General features: G+C 44.6%; 1 protein-coding gene and 1 long non-coding RNA gene across 10 annotated transcripts in view; one reads left to right on the top strand and one right to left on the bottom strand.

Moving 5' to 3' along the window:
* The window catches only part of SOCS2 (suppressor of cytokine signaling 2), a 165,987-nt gene that overhangs the window by 37,502 nt on the left and 112,779 nt on the right, over positions 1–15,706 (bottom strand). Inside the window, exon 1 of one of the 8 annotated variants that reach the window (XM_056574339.1) lies at positions 14,095–14,115. The exons of 3 other annotated variants lie outside the window; for them this stretch is intronic. The gene's annotated coding sequence lies outside the window, so the exon portion shown is untranslated. Of the gene's footprint in view, positions 1–2,730; positions 2,886–2,914; positions 3,091–14,094; positions 14,116–15,706 lie in introns of those variants that run through there. 4 more of the 8 variants (XM_056574332.1, XM_056574328.1, XM_056574333.1 and 1 more) reach the window with 4 other exon arrangements.
* Positions 2,772–14,838, top strand: LOC130369281 (uncharacterized). Of its 2 annotated transcripts, none has more exons than XR_008892711.1 (3): positions 2,772–2,875; positions 7,155–7,241; positions 14,533–14,838. It is a non-coding gene; the product is annotated as an uncharacterized LOC130369281 (long non-coding RNA). The 2 variants fall into 2 exon arrangements; XR_008892710.1 differs by lacking the exon at positions 2,772–2,875 and adding an exon at positions 2,898–2,996.

The raw sequence follows: 15,706 nt of genomic DNA, 5'->3' as shown, positions 1-15,706 counted from the left end.
CCTGTATACAGTCTGTACACCTCACTGTTCTCTTCCTGTATACAGCCAGTACACCTCACTATTCTCCCTGTATACATCCTGCACACCTCACTATCCCCTCCCTGTATACAGTCTGTACACCTCACTATCCCCTCCCTGTATACAGTCTGTACACCTCACTATCCCCTCCCTGTATACATCCTGTACACCTCACTATTCTCTCTCTGTATACATCCTGCACACCTCACTATTCTCTCCCTGTATACATCCTGCACACCTCACTATTCTCTCCCTGTATACATCCTGCACACCTCCCTATTCTCTTCCTGTATACAGCCAGTACACCTCACTATTCTCCCTGTATACATCCTGCACACCTCACTATCCCCTCCCTGTATACAGTCTGTACACCTCACTATCCCCTCCCTGTATACAGTCTGTACACCTCACTATCCCCTCCCTGTATACAGTCTGTACACCTCACTATCCCCTCCCTGTATACATCCTGTACACCTCACTATTCTCTCTCTGTATACATCCTGTACACCTCACTATTCTCTCCCTGTATACATCCTGTACACCTCACTATTCTCTCCCTGTATACATCCTGCACACCTCACTATTCTCTCCCTGTATACAGCCAGTACACCTCACTATTCTCTCCCTGTATACAGCCAGTACACCTCACTATTCTCTCCCTGTATACATCCTGCACACCTCACTATTCTCTCCCTGTATACATCCTGCACACCTCACTATTCTCTCCCTGTATACATCCTGCACACCTCACTATTCTCTCCCTGTATACATCCTACACACCTCACTATTCTCCCTGTATACATCCTGCACACCTCACTATTCTCTCCCTGTATACATCCTGCACACCTCACTATTCTCTCCCTGTATACATCCTGCACACCTCACTATTCTCCCTGTATACATCCTGCACACCTCACTATTCTCCCTGTATACAGCCAGTACACCTCACTATTCTCCCTGTATACATCCTGCACACCTCACTATTCTCCCTGTATACATCCTGCACACCTCACTATTCTCCCTGTATACATCCTGCACACCTCACTATTCTCTCCCTGTATACATCCTGCACACCTCACTATTCTCTCCCTGTATACAGCCAGTACACCTCACTATTCTCTCCCTGTATACATCCTGCACACCTCACTATTCTCCCTGTATACAGCCAGTACACCTCACTATTCTCCCTGTATACAGCCAGTACACCTCACTATTCTCCCTGTATACATCCTGCACACCTCACTATTCTCCCTGTATACATCCTGCACACCTCACTATTCTCCCTGTATACATCCTGCACACCTCACTATTCTCTCCCTGTATACATCCTGCACACCTCACTATTCTCTCCCTGTATACAGCCAGTACACCTCACTATTCTCTCCCTGTATACATCCTGTACACCTCACTATTCTCCCTGTATACATCCTGTACACCTCACTATTCTCCCTGTATACATCCTGTACACCTCACTATTCTCCCTGTATACAGCCGGTATCCCTCACTATACATCTCCCCGTATACATCCTGCACACCTCACTATTCTCCCCGTATACATCCTGCACACCTCACTATTCTCCCTGTATACAGCCGGTATCCCTCACTATACATCTCCCCGTATACATCCTGCACACCTCACTATTCTCTCCCTGTATACAGCCAGTACACCTCACTATTCTCTCCCTGTATACATCCTGTACACCTCACTATTCTCCCTGTATACATCCTGCACACCTCACTATTCTCTCCCTGTATACATCCTGTACACCTCACTATTCTCCCTGTATACATCCTGCACACCTCACTATTCTCCCTGTATACATCCTGCACACCTCACTATTCTCCCTGTATACATCCTGCACACCTCACTATTCTCCCTGTATACATCCTGCACACCTCACTATTCTCTCCCTGTATACAGCCTGCACACCTCCCTATTCTCCCTGTATACATCCTGCACACCTCCCTATTCTCCCTGTATACATCCTGCACACCTCACTATTCTCTCCCTGTATACATCCTGCACACCTCACTATTCTCTCCCTGTATACATCCTGCACACCTCACTATTCTCTCCCTGTATACATCCTGCACACCTCACTATTCTCTCCCCGTATACATCCTGCACACCTCACTATTCTCTCCCTGTATACATCCTGCACACCTCACTATTCTCTCCCTGTATACCGCCAGTACACCTCACTTTATTCTCCCTGTATACAGCCAGTGTCCCTCACTATACATCTCCCCGTATACATCCTGCACACCTCACTATACATCTCCCTGTATACATCCTGCACACCTCACTATACATCTCCCTGTATACATCCTGCACACCTCACTATACATCTCCCTGTATACATCCTGCACACCTCACTATTCTCTCTCTGTATACATCCTGCACACCTCACTATTCTCCCTGTATACATCCTGCACACCTCACTATTCTCTCCCTGTATACATCCTACACACCTCACTATTCTCTCCCTGTATACCGCCAGTACACCTCACTATTCTCTCCCTGTATACATCCTGTACACCTCACTTTATTCTCCCTGTATACAGCCAGTGTCCCTCACTATACATCTCCCCGTATACATCCTGCACACCTCACTATTCTCTCCCTGTATACCGCCAGTACACCTCACTTTATTCTCCCTGTATACAGCCAGTATCCCTCACTATACATCTCCCCGTATACATCCTGCACACCTCACTATACATCAGAGCGCCGAGTCCTCACACGACCCCAGCCGCCTCCTCCTCCGCTCTCCCTGCTCCGCACCTATCCGCGCTCCCCGGTACAGGTTGGACGTGCAGGTGTGGAGGCGCGCACCAGCAGCACAGTGCGGCTGAGGTGAGAGCAGCAGGAGCGGGCACACACATACACACAGACCATGCGGGTCACCTCCTCAGTCACTGCCCGGGCTCCGTGGCGGGACACAGATACGTCCATCAGCTCGCCGCTCCTTGCAGCAGTAACGTGGCTTTGTTTGTGTGCTAGTTGTGATTTCACCTCCCCATTCCCTGGTTGTGCGAAAGCCTCCCTCCCCCGTCTGTGATCTCCTTGACTGTCTCCCTCCCCATATCTGGTAAATGCAAAGGCCGCTTTCCAGGAACTTTCCAGGAATCGGCCCACGTGACCAGCTTCTCCGAGTGCTGCTCTCTGCTGCCTCATGTGTGCGTCTAACACAACTGCACCTGAGTGACGTGCGGTACAGAAGTGTGGAAGACGGTGCGGTACAGTAGTATAGACGTACAGTGCGGCTGCGATACAGGGCTGTGGATGTACAGTGCGGCTGCGATACAGGGCTGTGGATGTACAATGCGGCTGTGATACAGGGCTGTGGATGTACAGTGCGGCTGCGATACAGGGCTGTGAATGTACAGTGCGGCTGCGATACAGGGCTGTGGATGTACAATGCGGCTGCGATACAGGGCTGTGGATGTACAGTGCGGCTGCGATACAGGGCTGTGGATGTACAGTGCGGCTGCGATACAGGGCTGTGGATGTACAATGCGGCTGCGATACAGGGCTGTGGATGTACAGTGCGGCTGCGATACAGGGCTGTGGATGTACAGTGCGGCTGCGATACAGGGCTGTGGATGTACAATGCGGCTGCGATACAGGGCTGTGGATGTACAGTGCGGCTGCGATACAGGGCTGTGGATGTACAGGGCGGCTGCGATACGGGGCTGTGGATGTACAGTGCGGCTGCGATACAGGGCTGTGGATGTACAGTGCGGCTGCGATACGGGGCTGTGGATGTACAGTGCGGCTGTGATACAGGGCTGTGGATGTACAGTGCGGCTGCGATACAGGGCTGTGAATGTACAGTGCGGCTGCGATACAGGGCTGTGGATGTACAATGCGGCTGCGATACAGGGCTGTGGATGTACAGTGCGGCTGCGATACAGGGCTGTGGATGTACAATGCGGCTGCGATACAGGGCTGTGGATGTACAGTGCGGCTGCGATACAGGGCTGTGGATGTACAATGCGGCTGTGATACAGGGCTGTGGATGTACAGTGCGGCTGCGATACAGGGCTGTGAATGTACAGTGCGGCTGCGATACAGGGCTGTGGATGTACAGTGCGGCTGCGATACAGGGCTGTGGATGTACAGTGCGGCTGCGATACAGGGCTGTGGATGTACAATGCGGCTGCGATACAGGGCTGTGGATGTACAGTGCGGCTGCGATACAGGGCTGTGGATGTACAGTGCGGCTGCGATACAGGGCTGTGGATGTACAATGCGGCTGCGATACAGGGCTGTGGATGTACAGTGCGGCTGCGATACAGGGCTGTGGATGTACAGGGCGGCTGCGATACGGGGCTGTGGATGTACAGTGCGGCTGCGATACAGGGCTGTGGATGTACAGTGTGGCTGCAGTACTATGCAATACATTATTGTGGATGCACAGTACTATGCAGTATTGTGGATCCACAGTACTATGCGGTACATTATTGTGGATGCACAGTACTATGCAGTATTGTGGATGCACAGTACTATGCGGTACATTATTGTGGATGCACAGTAGTATGCGGTATTGTGGATGCACAGTACTATGCGGTACATTATTGTGGATGCACAGTAGTATGCGGTATTGTGGATGTACAGTACTATGCAGTAGTGCTGTGGATGTGCAGTGTGGCTGCAGTACTATGCAATACATTATTGTGGATGCACAGTACTATGCGGTATTGTGGATGTACAGTACTATGCGGTATTGTGGATGCACAGTACTATGCATTAGTGCTGTGGATGTGCAGTGTGGCTGCAGTACTATGCAATAGATTATTGTGGATGCACAGTACTTTGCAGTATTGTGGATGTACAGTACTATGCGGTATTGTGGATGCACAGTACTATGCAGTATTGTGGATGCACAGTACTCTGCGGTAGTGCTGTGGATGTGCAGTGTGGCTGCAGTACTATGCAATACATTATTGTGGATGCACAGTACTATGCGGTATTGTGGATGTACAGTACTATGCATTATTGTGGATGCACAGTACTCTGCGGTAGTGCTGTGGATGTACAGTGTGGCTGCAGTACTGTGCAATACATTATTGTGGATGCGGGGTGCGGCTGCGGTAGTGTTGTGGATACACTGTGCGGTTTCGGCTCTAATATCCCTCTGTAATCCTAATGAAACATATTGGATGTGTTCACCTGGACAGAATATGTATTTGATCTGTATGTCACACTGTATCTTATCCATTATTAAAGGGGTTGACTATTTTTAGCAGAATTTCTGGACCTGATGAATTTCTAGTCTGCATTCTAACAGCCATGACTGTAAAAAAGGAATGCAGGCAATGAAATGCTCTTTTCGTGAGGTTTTTTAACCCAATAATATTAACCCCACTAGGGTTTTTCCGTTTTTGCACTTTGGTTTTTTCCTTCTTACCTTTAAAAAATCATAACCCTTTAAATTTTGCACCTAAAATTCCATATTATGGCTTTTTTTTTTTGCACCACCAATTCTACTTTGCAGTGACATTAGTCATTTTACCAAAAAATCCACAGTGAAACAGAAAAAAAATTAATTGTGCGACAAAATTGAAGAAAAAAATTCATTTTGTAATTTGTGGGGGCTTCTGTTTCTACACAGTACATTTTTCGGTAAAAATAACACCTTACCTTTATTCTGTAGGTCCATACGATTAAAATGATACCCTACTTATATAGGTTTGATTTTGTCGGACTTCTGGAAAAAATCATAACTACATGCAGGAAATTTTATATGTTTAAAATTGTCATCTTCTGACCCCTATAACTTTTTTATCTTTCCGCGTATGGGCCGGTATGAGGGCTCATTTTTTGCGCCGTGATCTTTAGTTTTATCGGACTTTTGATTTGACTTTTTGTTTGCTTTTTATTCATTTTTTGTGCTATAAAAAGTGACCAAAAATACGCTATTTTGGACTTTGGAATTTTTTTTGTGTGTACGCCATTGAGCGTGTGGTTTAAGTAATGATATTTTTATAGTTCGGACGTTTTCGCATGCAGCGATACCACATATTTTTATTTACATATTTTTTTATTTTTTTTTATTGGAAAAGGGTGGTGATTCTTACTTATATAAGGGAAGGGGTTAATTCACCATTAGTAACTTTTTTCCCACTTTTTTCCCCCCTATGTTATAGCCCCCTCTAGGCTTGTGAAGTTTTTCCACCAATAGACCTCATTAATAAGGATAAAAAAGTTCATTTGTACATATTTTTCTTCTTCTTTCTTAGATGTTAGCTGAAAGTCAGTAATAAACTGCAAAATGCCAGATCCACTTGGTGTTTTTCAGTTTGGCGTTTTTTTTAAATCCTTTTGTCGTTTTTCAGCAATTTTGGGCTCAGAGGCTGCTTTTTCAAAACGCCCAACAAAACCTAGTTTGGCGTTTTTTGCACAGAAATCGTTGCGTTTTCCCCCCATAGAAGTCTATGGGAGAGCAAAAAATGCCATGTTGGCGTTTTTGCCAACATTTTTTATTCTTTTTTGGACTTTAGCGATCCAAAAAAGTGATGGAGATACCTTTTTTATAAAAATTTCGTAGGGTACCATTAAAAAAAAATTATAAAAAGATACAGAAGTGATGGAAAAAATTGTATTTAACGAAATGCATCTTTTTGATTTTTATAAATTTTTAAACAGGGATCAATTTATGTGGGCGGGCAGGGCACAAAAAATGTAGCCGATGGGAGTAGTAGTACTAGAGCTGGGCGGTATGACCAAATATGTGCATCAAGGTATTTTTGTAACTTATGGCGGTTCCACGGTATATAACGGTATTTCTCCCCCCCCCCCAAATCATGTGACCCGCGAGCGCTGTTCTTCTTCTCACCCCCCCCCCCCCCCAAATTAATTAACAACCCAGCACCTTCCTACGTCGGACTCACGCTCTTCCTGGGGACGAGAACCGTCGGAGAGCCGTCAGGCTATCACCGGCCACAGCGATGTACCGCCTCGGCCGGTGATAGGCTGAGCCCACTGTCATGTAAGAAGCCAGCCAGTGCACATCGCTGCGGCCGGTGATAGACTGACGGCTCTCCGACGTTCCCGTCCCCAGGAAGCAGCTCTGGACTGAAAGGGGAACGTAGGAAGGTGCGTTAAAGTTTATTTTGTTTATCTTTTGCAGCCCGGGCATAGGGATACAGTACAGAGTTCCAGCGCCTGCAGCCGCAACAAACAGGAGTACGAGGAGGGCAGCGATTGCGGGTGACATGTGAGTAGTACCCCGATTGGGACAGCGCAATGCGGTCTGATAATTAATTGGGGGGAGGGGGGCAGAACAGCACTCATGGGTCACAAATGATTAGTTCCCCGATGTGGGGACAGTGCAGCGCTGGGTTGATAATTCATTCATTTCCGAGGGGGAGGGGCCCAACCGGTATTGTGGTATGGGAAAAATTCATATCGTGCAGCACAAAAATTTCGGTATTCGGTATGAACCGGTATACCGCCCAGCACTAAGGACCTGTACTAATTGACAGATCGCCTGTTGTGATCCTTCTGTATAATATATAGATGCGGGTGGCCACTCTTCTATGGTCCCCTGCACTGCCGTATATATACACCTACTCATATTTCCCACAGAGAGCTGTGATTGGCCAGATGGTTCCAGACAATCACAACTCTCTGTGATAAATATGAATATGTGTATATATATACGTCAGTGCAGGGGACCATAGAAGAGCTGCCCCCCGCATCTATACATTATACAGGAGAATCGGAGCGGATGTCAGGAGTGACACTCGCTGCGATCTATCTATTAATGCAGGTACTACAGCTCCCAGCATGGAGCAGAGTGTGCTCCATGATGGGAGTAGTAGTACCTGCAGTTAAAGGACAGATCCAAGTGGGTATCACTCCTGACATCCGCTGTGATCGTCCTATCTATTGCAGAGATGCGGAGCGGCTTTCTCCTGCGCTCCGCATCTCTACACTATGGACAGTGTGAGATGGAAATTTGTGCCCCGTGCAGACTTGCCTCTGCTCCTCCCCTCAGATCTCTGAAGTTAGAGCTGGGGGGAGGGTAAAGCAGGGGAAAAGAGGAGGTACATGCCCCCCTCATCTCCCCTCTCCCTGCTCTGACTTTGGAGGATGCAGGTCTGCATGGGAGAAAGAAGACAGAGCAGGGGAGAGAGGATGTACACGTCTCCTCATCTCCCCTCCCCCTGCTCTGCCTGTGTTCACTGAACAGAACAGGAGGATGACAAAGTGCACAGGCTGGGGATGTATAGACTGCAGGGTCTGGGGAATAAATCTCAGTGATGTGAATAGAACATTCATATTTCCCTCTGAGAGCTGTGATTGGCTGCAACCATCCTGCCAATCACCACTCTGGGCGGGAAATATGAATGAGTGATGTTCTATTCACATCACTGGCCGGCCCGGAGTATAGTGCAGAAATGAGAGCGCTGTATAGAGCTGCCCGCATCTCTGCTATATAATGGATGATCGCATTGGGTGTCAGGACTGACACCCGGGGCGATCTGTCTATTAGTACAGGTACTACTACTCCCATCATGGAACAGTCTGATCCATGCTGGGAGTAGTAGTAGTACCTAAAAAAATGTAAAAAAATAGAGAGAAAAAAAGTGAAACACACACACTTTATTAAAAATCAATTAAAATTTCATTACAAAAAAAAATTTGGGAACATTTTTGGGAAAAAAACACCAAAGGGGCCAAAAAAGGCCAAAATCCACACAAAGGTAAAAACGCCAAAACGCAAGGAAAAACAGTGGCAGTTTTTTCTGGCATTTTTAAGCCTAAAAAACGCAGGGCAAAAACCTCAGTGGAATTCTAGCCTAAGGCTACGTTTCTACTTGTTTTCTTTTTTGAAAAACGCCAAGAAAAAATGCCAATTCTGCTGCATGGCGTTTTTTCCGCCAAAAAACTCTGCGGCCAGATGTTAGCTGTAAATCAAAGAGAAATTGCAAAATTGTTTTTCCACTTGGCGTTTTTCAGTTTGGCTTTTTTTTTATCCTTTTGGTGGTTTTTCACAAATTTTTTTTTAACGTTTTTCAGCTCCTTGGTGGTTTTGCAAAATCGCAGCATGTTGAGCCACTGGCCTTTTTTTCCCCTGAAATCAGGAGTAAAAAAGTGCCAAAAAAACATCATATGGGTTTTAACTTTGGCATTTTTTCAGGCGGTTTTTTATTCTCTTTTGGACTTTAGCGGTCCAAAAAAGTGACGGAGATACCTTTTTTAATAAAATTTCGTTGGGTTCCATTAAAAAATAACAAAAAAGATACAGTAGTGATGGAAAAAATTGTATTTAACGAAATTTATCTTTTTTATAATGACATTTTTTTTTTTTTTAAACAGGGATTATATTATGTGGGCGGGCAGGGACCTAAAAATGTAGCCGACAATAATAAAAATGTGTGTGTTTTTCACTTTTTATTCTTTTTTTTTTTTAGGTGGTGCTACTACTCCCAGCATGGAACACACACCCGGGTTCCGTTGCGATCCTCCTGTATAATGTATAGATGCAGCCTGCCGCTCTTCTATGGTCCCCTGCACTGACGTATATATGCAGCCGGCCGCATCTATACATTATTCAGGAGGATCAAAGTGGGTGTCAGGAGTGACATCCGCTGAGATCTTTCCTTAACTGCAGGAACTACTGCTCCCAACATGGAGCAGAGTGTGCTCCATGATGGGAGTAGTAGTACCTGCAGTTAAGGATAGATCACAGCGGTTATCACTCCTGACACCCACTGTGATTGTCCTATCTATTGCAGAGATATGGAGCGGCTCTATACAGCGCTCGCATCTCTGCACTATACTCCGGCCAGTGATGTGAATAGAACATCACTCATTCATATTTCCCTCAGAGAGCAGTGATTGGCTACCACCATCCGGCCAATCCCCTCTCTGGGCGGAGTTATGTTCTATTCACATTACTGGCCAGAGCATAGTGTAGAGATGTGAGCGCTGTATACAGCCACTCCACATCTCTGCTATATTATGGACAATCTCATCGGGCGATATGTCTATTAGTACAGGTACTACTAGCCCCATCATGGAAGAGGGTGTTCCATGCTGGGAGTAGTAGTACTACCTAAAAAAATGTCAAAAAAAGTGAGAAAAAAAAGTGAAACACACACTTTATTAAAAATTAAAGTTTCTTTATAAAAAATATAAATTTTGTTAAATAATTTTTTTTCCATCACTACTGCATCCATTTTTTTTTTTTTTTTGGTACCCAACAAATTTTGGGTACCAAAAAAAAAAAAAACGCCAAAGGGGCCAAAAATGCAATTTCCACACAAATGAAAAAACACCAGAAAAAACGCCAGACGCTGGAAATTGCACTGGCGTTTTTTCTTGCGTTTTTTCTTGCGTTTTTTTCAAATAAAAAAATGCAGGACAAGAAAAACCAAGTGGAAACTTAGCCTAACAGGTACAGTCTTATGCAAAAGTTTAGGCCCCCCCTAACAATTTCCCTCATTTTCATATATAAATAATTGGGTGTTTAGATCAGCAATTTACTTTTGAGCTATCAAATATCCATAAGACACAGTAATATTTCGGCCGGGGGTCTTCTTCCCGCACCCGCTCACGTCCTCCGGAAGAGGGGCGGAGCGGGTTGCGGGAGTGACACCCCCAGCAGGTGCCCTGATTGGTCGACCGGTAAACCGGCCGACAAATCAGGGCGATCGTTAGGTGGCACCAGTGCCACCTCACCCCTGCTGGCTATGGCTGATCGGGGCCGTCAGAGACCGGGAGACCCGATTGACCCAGAATCGCCGCAGATCGCTGGGCTGAATTGTCCAGCGATCTGTGGCCATCGCCGACATGGGGGGGCATAATGACACCCCTGGGCGATATGCCACGATGCCTGCTGAACGATTTCAGCAGGCATCCGGCTCCGGTCCCCAACCGGCTAGTGGTGGGGACCGGAATTCCCACGGGCATATGGATACGCCCTCGATCCTTAAGGACTCGGAATGCAGGGCGTATCCATACGCCCTATGTCCTGAAGAGGTTAAACTGCTGATTACATCATATCCCACTGGGTTCTGGCAAGTAAATACTCACTCTACGTCCATATGTTATCAGCATAATGCAAACATCTCCGAATGGCCTCGAACCAGGGACGTGTCATGGCCATACTGTAGAGGGGTGTCTGGTAAAGGACGTCCCCACTCCAATATTGCCTGACACTGGGTTTTTTAACTAAACCCATATGCAGCACGAGGCCCCAAAAGGTTCTCATTTCGGCTGCTTCGACTGGAGTCCAGCCGCCGGGTCTAGCTAAAAGTGAGCCCGGGTAAGCGGCGACGAACTGTTGGGCATACAGATTCGTCTGTGTAACCATTAGATTAACAAAGTCGTCACTGAAAAAATTACCGAAAAAGTCAATTTCAGTGAACCCGACAATGTTAATTTTGATTCCTGAGTCGCCAACAAACTCAGGAATAACGGGCTTGTGGTCCGCTGGCTGAGTCCAGACAAGTTCTCCGCTACGATGTACCAGTGATCTTGGTAGGGGGGCTTCACTAGTATGAGCGCCAGGGGGACTCATACTAGCATGGGGCACAGGCTCAAGGACAGAGGAGGTTTGTGGCCAAAGGCTGTCTGGACATGCTGGGAGTTGTAGTTTAGCAACATCTGGAGGGTCACAGTTTGGTGACCACTGTTACACTACGCGTGACACTACCTATAGGATGTAATTGTATGTCCATTTGTAGGATGCAGTAAATTTTTACATTTATTGGGAAATCTAGTGAAAAAGGTCTGATAGGTCAAAGATTCATGTGAGAAGATGACATGGGTGAAGTCTATGATCTTGGGTCACCACAGATTTCCAAAATAAAAAGACTTTACAATAGTGGTTATCTCTTTGACACTTCCTATTCAACCTAGGGCTCTGAGTCAACATTCGAAGAAAGAGACATTAAAATAAATCTTTAAGTAGTACCAAAGGGGAAAAAGTGCCCTGGAATTATTGCTCTACGTGCTAAAATCATCTCATGGCATTGTGGTTAAATATTGGCTATGAAATCAGCAAATGTTATATTTAGCATCATTTCCATATATTTTATTTTCTATTTAAAGTATGTGTACGTATCAAGAGGCAGCCTCACTACTTTTGATACAAAGTAAAACTTCTATGACATAACCACCCACATTTTCATGGAAATGTGGTCTTTTATAGAGATGGTTCTCTCAGAGAAGATGGCCAGTATGCATAATATATGGAAAAACTGAAACTTTGTCACAGGAAATTTGGTCTGGATTAAGGGGGGACGGGGGGGGGGGGGGATGTTACTGGCAAAGAAATAAGAAAGAGATTATTCTCACATTGACCTTCTGTGCGCTAATCTCCCTGCCTTACCATTCAATCTGACTCATTGCAGAAGACAAGCTCTATGGTAAGTGTATGGCAAGCCAAGGAGAGGAGCACACAGTCACATGCTTCACTCAGCCATATATAGTAATTGGTAATTGGTTGGGGTCTCAGCACTGAGACCCCAACCAATCAAAACTTTTGAACTGTCTATGTGACATATCTAAATTTAATTGACAGTAGCACTTTTAATTTATTTAAAGGGGTATTCCAGGAAAACATTTTTTTTTATATATCAACTGGCTCCAGAAAGTTTTGTAAATTACTTCTATTAAAAAATCTTAATCATTTCAGTACTTATGAGCTTCTGAAGTTAAGGTTGTTCTTTTCTGTCTAAGTCCTCTCTGATGACACCTGTCTCGGGAAACACCCAGTTTAGAAGCAAATCCCCATAGCAAACCTCTTATAAACTGGGCGTTTCCCGAGACAGGTGTCATCAGAGAGGATTTAGACAGAAAAGAACAACCTTAACTTCAGAAGCTCATAAGTTACTGAAAGGATTAAGATTTTTTAATAGAAGTCATTTACAAATCTGTTTAACTTTCTGGAGTCAGTTGATATATATAAAAAAGTTTTTTCCTGGAATACCCCTTTAACAACCAGGTGCTGTAAAGGGTTCTGACAAGTACAAAAGACTGCTAGTACTGAACTTGGACACGTTTACTGGGCATGTTTTGTTAATGTATTTGTACTTTATGCATTGATGGAAGCAAAACAAATGCTGATAGCTCTTTTGCAATATATTGTTCGATATATTGGCTGGCCCTGTGGTAGACATTTTAAAGCAAAACTGACCGCTAGTTTACCCGCACTTAAACCATTATACTTTGTTATAGTGTGGATAAAGAGCTCTAAAAGAGGGGTTACATTTATTGACAAAGTATTCCCTGAGTTCTGGCCATTTATACTACTGCAGCTATTGCGTAACTTTGCACAATGGTGGTGGGGAGCCAGCTCGCCCAGCTCCCCTGCCTCATTAATACTTCCCGCTGGCCTGCCCCCTTCCTAAATATGCAAAAATCTACACTCTCATGTCCGCGACGCGAGAGCCTGCAAAGGGGGGGGGGGGGGGGGGTAGCGCATGCTCAGCTGTCTTGCTACACTTGCTTCTTTTTTATTGTTTTTGAATTGCTGCTGACACTGACTGAAAGCCCTAATATTTTCATCAACCCCTGTGCTGTAAGGATAATCTTTAAACAACCTTTTGAAGTTGGCATTGACTAAGAACTTGAATGAATGACTGGGATTCATAATGTAGCTTTACGACTGTTTATGACTGTTTATTGGTCTAATTTCATGCAATGCTATTTTATTATGTCTCATTGGGTAACTGTTGTTACAGATTAAAGATTGTTTTACTGCTTTGCTTGCAGTAAGATTGTCCTCTGCTCCAAACTGTGGTATTGCTTATAAAACCCTTTTTCTTTTTCAATGCTTTATCTTAATTTCATCATAAATAGTAATTCCATTTCATATTCGGTGCAAAAAAAGATAAATATTACCCATGTGCAGATCGATTGTTTCACTGACACTTCATGGATTTCTCTGGATGTCAGAACAGAGCACACACATGTCTGCACACATACTAGCGAGAGCTGACATTAGAAAGAAATACAAATCCAGACAGACTTTTTAACATGCTAAAAATAAAGGAACTTGCAGCAGCATATTGAAAGGGGATCCAATCACACACCCAGTGACAGGACAGACTTACCCGATTCGTGGTTGGTTTTCCTGTAATTCCAAGTAATTTATCTTTTAAAATGTCCATGTGGCAAGATTTATATTGGCCAAACGATGAGAGCAGTAAAGGTCAGAATTAACAAACATAAAAGTGCCATTTGGAATAATGCTAAAAAGGTAGAGAAAGAAATTGGAGGTGACAAATATGGTGAAACTAGTGTCGCTAGACACTTTTTTGAGAACAAACATCAAGTATGTGAACTGAAATGGATGGTAGTAGAGGAAGTCACGGGCCCCAATGAAGAATATGTTAAAAAGAAAACATTGCAACAAGAAGTGTTTTGGATAACTAAATTAAAAGCGCTTGCCCCAAATGGGATTAATGAAAACTGTAACTTTAATGCTTTTCTGGGAAATGTATTGCTATTTTATAGAATCGTTAACATTGTGTATTTGTTTTTAATTATAGACATAACATATCGCGAGAGTGGCGTGCTATGTAATTTGCTGAAGGGTGCACTATTGTAGGCGTGAAAAAGGGAGCAATCCTGAAACGTTGCTATCGGGGCACATAGACGTGTGTGCTCTGTTCTGTCATCTGGAGGAAAGGCTGGATAATCGGCAGGAGGACATGGAAGCTCCGGTGGGAGCAATGGACTTTACGAGACAAGCCGAGTCCATTAAATGTCAGTAAAGTGATCGATCTGCACACGGGTGATATTTATCTTTTTTTGTACCGAATATGTAATGGAATTACTATTTATGATGAAATGAAGATAAAGCATTGAAAAAGAAAAAGAGTTTGGTGCTGTTTGGTGTTCTATATATGGATATTACTCTAGAGTTTTGATTGGGAGCCTCTAGCTCTACACCTGATGCACCCATAATGCTAAAACACCCGTGTTTGTTTTTTATGTGACTGGATTGCTTATAAAACAGCATCTTTCTTTCCTGATGTCATTGAATGGACTGCGGGTTTAATTTTTGTCTTTCTGTCCTTTATTAACAGGTGCCAAATCTGACTTTTAGCTGCAGAGGCCTATATCGGATTTTCTCAAAAAGGAGGAAGGGGGTTACAATTAAAAAAAACAAATATACATGGAGCAATAGCTCTTGCAAAGTGCCTGTACAATGGTAGATACCAGCCGTACACAGTCTTTGAAAACCTTTTACCTTTAAAGTGCAGTTACATCCGGTGTCAGTAAATTGGTGTGGACATGCTGTGCCACCTACTGCTTTGACTTTGGACCAAACTTGGGTGCGAAGTCTAAGTATTCCCCTTGTTTTAGTTAGGTGCCACCAGTATGAAGTATCCCTAATATACAAGTGCCCCAGTTGGTAGTTTCCTCAGTATGCACAGTAGGTACCCAAGTAGGTAGTTTTCCTAGTATACAGGCCCCTAGTAGGTAAATCCCCCTGTCGATATGCCATATAGTAGCTAGTTTCCCCCTGTAAATTTGACACCCCAGTAGATAGTACTGTAGGTTGTTTCCGGAGTATACAGGCCCCAAGTAGGTAGTTTACTCAGTATATGGGCCCACAGTAGGTAGTGTCTACCTGAACATATGCCCACAGTAGGTAGTTTCCTCCTGTAGATAGGCTTCCAGTAGGTAGTATTCCCATGTAGATAGGTTCCCTAGTAG

This window comes from Hyla sarda, chromosome 4 (assembly GCF_029499605.1).
Source record: "Hyla sarda isolate aHylSar1 chromosome 4, aHylSar1.hap1, whole genome shotgun sequence".
NCBI classification, from domain to species: domain Eukaryota; kingdom Metazoa; phylum Chordata; class Amphibia; order Anura; family Hylidae; genus Hyla; species Hyla sarda.
This window is presented reverse-complemented; position numbering and strand designations above follow the sequence as displayed.